Below are 5,779 nucleotides of genomic sequence, written 5' to 3' on the forward strand. Positions count from 1 at the left end.
CTGCTGAATAGGGGCGTCGTGGGGAGGGGGAGATCAGAAGGTGGTGGTTTTGAGGGGTGTCAGGAGGAACATCTGTGTGGTCGTGAGTTGAGAAACTTCGTGGATGCGGTCCTGTAAGGATTTAAAAAAAGAGAGGAGTAATAGGGGAATTTGCAGGGTCCAGCCTTTTGGTGAGCTGGAGATGGATGGAGTCCAGTGGTTCCGACTGCCAGTGGTCCTATAAGGAGGCAAGCTTGAGGCAGAACTGCATGTCAGGAGTGGCGTAAAAAGGGAAAAGGAAGAGGGTCCCATCCATTCCCATAACCGAAACCTGTGAGGGAACTAGAGGTCCAGAGTATGAAGGCAAAAACAGAGAAGGCAGCCCCCATGTCCACAAGAAATGAGATGGACTGACTTACCCACTTGTTGCAGAACCCTGGGTTCTCCGAGTCCAGGCCGTGTCCTAGGAGTTTGAGCGATGCACCCACTTGGCTGGATTGGCCTTCCATTTGGGTGGCTTGTCCTCCATGTAGAGGCACTGAGGAAAAAACCTGTTGCCCAAAGGGGCAATCACTCCGCCAGTGACTGGGCTGCTTGCAGTCAGGGCAGGGTTCAGTGGGCAGCCACCGGCAGGGGCCCTGCCGGGACCAGTGGTCCTGCTTGCCACACTTAAAGCAAGCTGCTGGTGGCTCTGCTGGTCTCAGGGTTGCCACAAGAGTTTGGGTTTGGAGCGTTACCTTCTGCTGCATGGGGGCCTGGCGAACAGGCCTGTTTCTACTAGTTGGGACCGTTAAAAACTTTAAATGCCGTGTTCACAGGTTCTGGATAGGAGTTTGGGGAATTGGGAATAAGAGGAGGAGGGCTCGTGCAGAGCCCGGCACCCAGATCTTGCAGGAAACGCTGTAGCCAAAGACAAGACAGGGCAGGAACTTCCTGTAAGAAAATTGGGGTTGGACGTCCTGAAAACCGGTGTAAGAGCCAATGCCAGGCTGAGAAAGGCCTGACGGAGTCGGGACTAGAGAACACAGTGAAGGGAGGGGCCCCTGGCCAGCAGGGGAGGAGAAAGAGAAGGTAGTAGATGGCGAATAAAAAACAGGTTTTTGCGAAGGGAGGGAAGAGAGAGTTTGGAGTCCGCAGAGAAGGAAAGATTAGGAGTGGAGGTTTTAGGTAAAGTTTCTCTGGCCAGAAAAAGGGCCTTGCAGTGGAACAGGCAGCACAGAGATTAAGGACAGGTGCGCGAATAATTAGGAGCCATATATGTAAGAGATCTCCAATCAGTTCCCAGCTTTTTTGGTGATAGTTAAATTGGTGAGGGTGTTAACACCGAAAGTCCCTTCAGGAGGCTAATTGAGTGGGTTCTGTGGCCTGGCCACAGCGGAGAAGAAGAACAGTTTCTTCTTCCTTAGGGAGGGAGATTCCTGTGCCCTCACAGCTGCCCTCAGTTCTCGGAGTGGTCAGACTTGAGTATTAGCGTCCTAAAAACTCAAGGTCCAGCCACGGATGAAAGTGGATGTGCTTGGTGAGGTCTCCACAAGGACATGCTCACTCGGACGGACGGAAAAGACTTCCCTGACGTAGCTACGGTTTTGGACAGGGAGTCTTGGAGGAAAGAACTGAGAGGAAAGCTGGAGGCAGGGGACTTACTGCACCGTGCGCCGAAGTGGGTTGGAGATCGGGGATCCTGGTTCTTTCTCGGAGGGGAGGAGAAAGGAGCGGTCCTTATGGACTTCTAACTCCTTCCCGGGTTTCGGCACCAAAATGTAAGGTATGTTTCCCTGCCGAGAAGGAAGGAAGAGGGCCGGAGCCGCAAAGTGTGGAATAAGTAAACGGCTTTATTGAGTACAGAGCGCACCCCCGCCCAGCAAGGTTCCTGGCCCTGAGGAAAGAAAGAGAGATGGAGGTGAATGATGGAGGTCAGGGAATTTGCACGGATTAAACTGTGTGGGAGATATTTAAAGGGTCCCTCTAGGGAAGTGGAGCTACTATGACATGGTGAAATTTCACTGGCTGGCAGACGATCGCTTCTTTCCAAATGGTTCCTGGGAAGCTTCCCTTGGCGGGCTTGGTTGTGGGCAGTCCTAGCCAAAGTGGGCGGGTCTGGGTTCCCCACGTGACCATCCCTCCATCCACCGACCTTACAAATGTCATTTTACATATCAACACAGTAGCAAAAAATGTCGGTTTTTTTGTTGTTTTCTTTTAAAAGCTTAGTCCTTTTTTTTAAATTTTATTTTAATTTTATTTATTCATTTTAGAAAGGAGAGAGAGAGGGAGAGAGAGAGAAGAGAGAGAGAGAGAGATAAGGGGAGGAGGAGTAGGAAGCATCAACTCCCATATGTGTCTTGACCAGGCAAGCCCAGGGTTTCGAACCGGCGACCTCAGCATTTCCAGGTCGACACTTTATCCACTGCACCACCACAGGTCAGGCAAAAAATGTCGTTTTACATATCAAAATACATCCCCAAATCTTCTAGTGTCTATCCCCTATCCCTGCTGCCACAGCAAAATGGTTAGCTTAGGATAAGGCCAAATGAAAATACCCTTGGAAACCTAACAAGTTAGTCATGCTTGTTTAGTTTACAAGTTTTTATACATATAAAAGATTTCAAGAGGGATGATTATTAGAAAGCATATAAAATGTTACAGAATGTAGGTTTTTCAAGCAAGGGAGGGTGGTCTTGTGATTCCTTTGTCTAGAGGTACATACATCAATCACACGATTTCAGGATGGGAGGGGGCTTACATGGAGTCAGAGGATAAGCGTTTGTAAATTATCCATTAAGGAGAAAGAAAAGGGAGAGGAAAGAGCTACTTAAATCTCTCTTCCCTCTCCTGCATTCCTGGCTGGCTGTTGACCTTCTTCCTCACAGTTGTGGAAAAGAGAGGGGGTCCAAGTCTCCTTCTTCCTTCCATTCAAAACCTAGTACAAAACCTCTCTATTTGCAATATAATAGCCCTTCCTAGGCATGAATGCGATCAGCCTTCTTGAGCTGGTGTAAATCACACACAAGTATAAAAATCATATTTACAAAATCTCTCTGAATGCTTGGCCTAAATCATAAAAGGCCTGTTAAGCCTCTTAGTAAAAGGGGGTTTCTTAGTACATAGTATGTCCTTGTAAGCCAGAAAGCTCCCACATTCTTCTCCCTCCATTCTCTACAGAAAGGAGGGGGCAAGAAACCTGACTCTTCCTTCTAAAATATTAATATTAATTTTTGCAATTCTTTGGCACCTTATCACAGCTCCTGCCTTCTTTCTGTTTTTTTTCATGTCTATTCCTATTTTCTTTTGCTGTGTAACAAACCATCCTAAAACTTAGTGGCAAAAAACAAACAAACACCTAGCGGCTTAAAACAAAAATGCATTATTATCTCTTATGGTTCCATAGGCTGAACGAGCTTGGGCTGATGGGAATTGCTTAGCTCTATGATGCAATTGTAGTCAGTGGCTGGGGTGGTGTCATCTGTAGGCTTAACAGTGAGGAGCCCTGAGGACTCACTGCGCCACCTCACCCGCAGGTGTTGTAAAGTACCAAAAGCTACAGAATCAATATTAATATTTTAAGAGGCTTAAAGAACATTTTATTAATTTGGGTTAAGGTGTACAGAGAAATTTTGTGAATAATCTCTGTACTGTGTGATCAGCATAAAACCAGGATGGCCCTTAGCATTGTATTGTAAATGCAAAAGGAAGGAAAACATGGATTCCCTGACATTCCACCTGTGGGGAAAGGGGTGAATGGCTAGCCAGGTGCAGGAAGAGAAAAGCCAAAATAAACCTTTTCTTATAGCAATGAGCCATTTGCGGGCATTTGTCCACGGAAACTACCTCTCCCATGTGAATGCATGCAGTTAATGTGTTTGACTCTGGACAAAGAGATAGCAGATAAACATTAGAAAATATAGGAATGTCTTTTAATATGTAAAGAGACATCTTTCTATCATTGTGTTGACTTGTAAATTTTGTTTTCTCCAAAATGATGTATGGCTTGCAAATTGAACATGGTCCTATCATGTTAAAGGGCATATGACTATAACCAATAGTAGTAAAGGGCACCTAATTGCAATTTTTGCTTCTGTACTTCCCGCTTGCAAAACTATAAAAACTAGGTAGAACAAAGGGCCGGCGCGCTCTCAGATTTCTGTCGGAGTTGCCGCTGCTTGGCCAAGCTAGACAATAAAGCTTTGGTGTGGAATCGACGGATTTTGTTCGTGTCTTCAATGTTTCGAGTCCCTCCGGATTAGGCTTAACAACAGGACAAGATGTCCAAGATGGCACACTCACATAGTGGATAGTTGACAGTGGCTGTCAGCTGGGAACTTAGCTAGGGCTGTCAGACAGAGCAGCTTTACATGTGTGACCTCTCCATCTGGCTTGCACTACTCAAAGTATGATAGTTATGTTCCAAGAGTACAAATTCCAAGAAATAAGAAATGAAAGTTTCTGGGCCCTGGCCAGTTGGCTCAGCAGTAGAGCATAGGCCCAGCATGTGGAAGTCCCAGGTTCGATTCCCAGCCAGGGTACACAAGAGAAGTGCCCATCTGCTTCTCCACCTTTCCCCCTCTCTTTTCTCTCTATCTCTCTCTTTGCTTCCTGCAATAAAGGTTCCATTGGAGCAAAGTTGGCCCAGGTGCTGAGGATGGCTCCATGGCCTCCACCTCAGGTGCTAGAATGGCTCTGATTGCAGCAGAGCAATGCCCTAGAGGGACCAAGCATCACCCCCTGGTGGGCATGTTGGGTGGATCCTGGTCTGGCACATGCGGGAGTCTGTCTGTCTGCCTCCTCACCACTTCTCACTTTGGAAAAATACAAAAAAAGAAAGAAAGAGATGGAAGCTTCTGGTCTCTTAGTGGCCAAAAACTAGCACAGTGTCCCTCCTGCCATTTCTATTTCTCAAAGCAATTATAGAACACACTCACACTCAAAAGGAGAAGCTATACAGGCTTGTAGACAGATAATTTGGACAATACAATTCCAGACTACGGATTTCTTTTTCCGGAATTTGACGTTCCAATAGAAACAAAAGATGAGATTACACCTGAAGAGTCAGAAAAAGATGAGTCATAGATTATACAGCCTGACCAGGTAGTGGCGCAGTGGATAGAGTGTCGGACTGGAATGCACAGGACTCAGGTTCAAAACCCCAAGGTCGCCAGGTTGAGTGTGGGCTCATCCGGCTTGAGCGTGGGCTCACCAGCTTAAGCACAGGGTCACTGGCATGAGCCCAAGATTGCTGGCTTGAGCAAGGAGTCACTCGCTGTGCTGTAGCTCCCCAGTCAAGTCACATGCGAGAAAGCAATCAATGAACAACTAAGGAGACTAAGGAGCCACAATAAAGAATTGATGCTTCTTGTCTCTCTCCTTCCTATCTCTCTCTCTCTCTCTCTCTTTGTCACAAAAAAAAAAAAAGATTAAAAAAAGACTATAGGGAAGCACCTCAGGAACAATTGGATTCCATGGCAAAACATGAATCCAGAGAAGATAAAAATTTCCAGAAGTTTTAAACTAAAATAGCCCTGAAACCAGAACAGATTCTCAGATTTGGCAGAAGGATTGCCCTCATCTGGATCTCTGGTGAAACTATCCCCCAAGAAAAGGCTATTCCAGATTGTCCTGTGGTACCAAGAGAATATTGAAATTCCAGGGCATGTCTCAGCTGCTCAACTACATATAGGCCAACAGCCTGGGCAGGAGTGTTGATTGGGGCATCCTGGCCATCTTTACTTGTGCTGGCTGCAACCTGGGCAGTGGCTACACAGAGGAATTGGTCTGGAAGCAGGATGTAGCAGATACACATTAA

General features: G+C 46.5%; 1 pseudogene; it reads left to right on the forward strand.

Annotated features, from left to right (window-relative positions):
- The first annotated feature begins 1,479 nt into the window (after nt 1–1,479).
- Nucleotides 1,480–5,779, forward strand: LOC136406530 (programmed cell death protein 2-like; annotated as a pseudogene).

Source organism: Saccopteryx leptura, chromosome 5 (assembly GCF_036850995.1).
Source record: "Saccopteryx leptura isolate mSacLep1 chromosome 5, mSacLep1_pri_phased_curated, whole genome shotgun sequence".
Taxonomy (NCBI): Eukaryota; Metazoa; Chordata; class Mammalia; order Chiroptera; family Emballonuridae; genus Saccopteryx; species Saccopteryx leptura.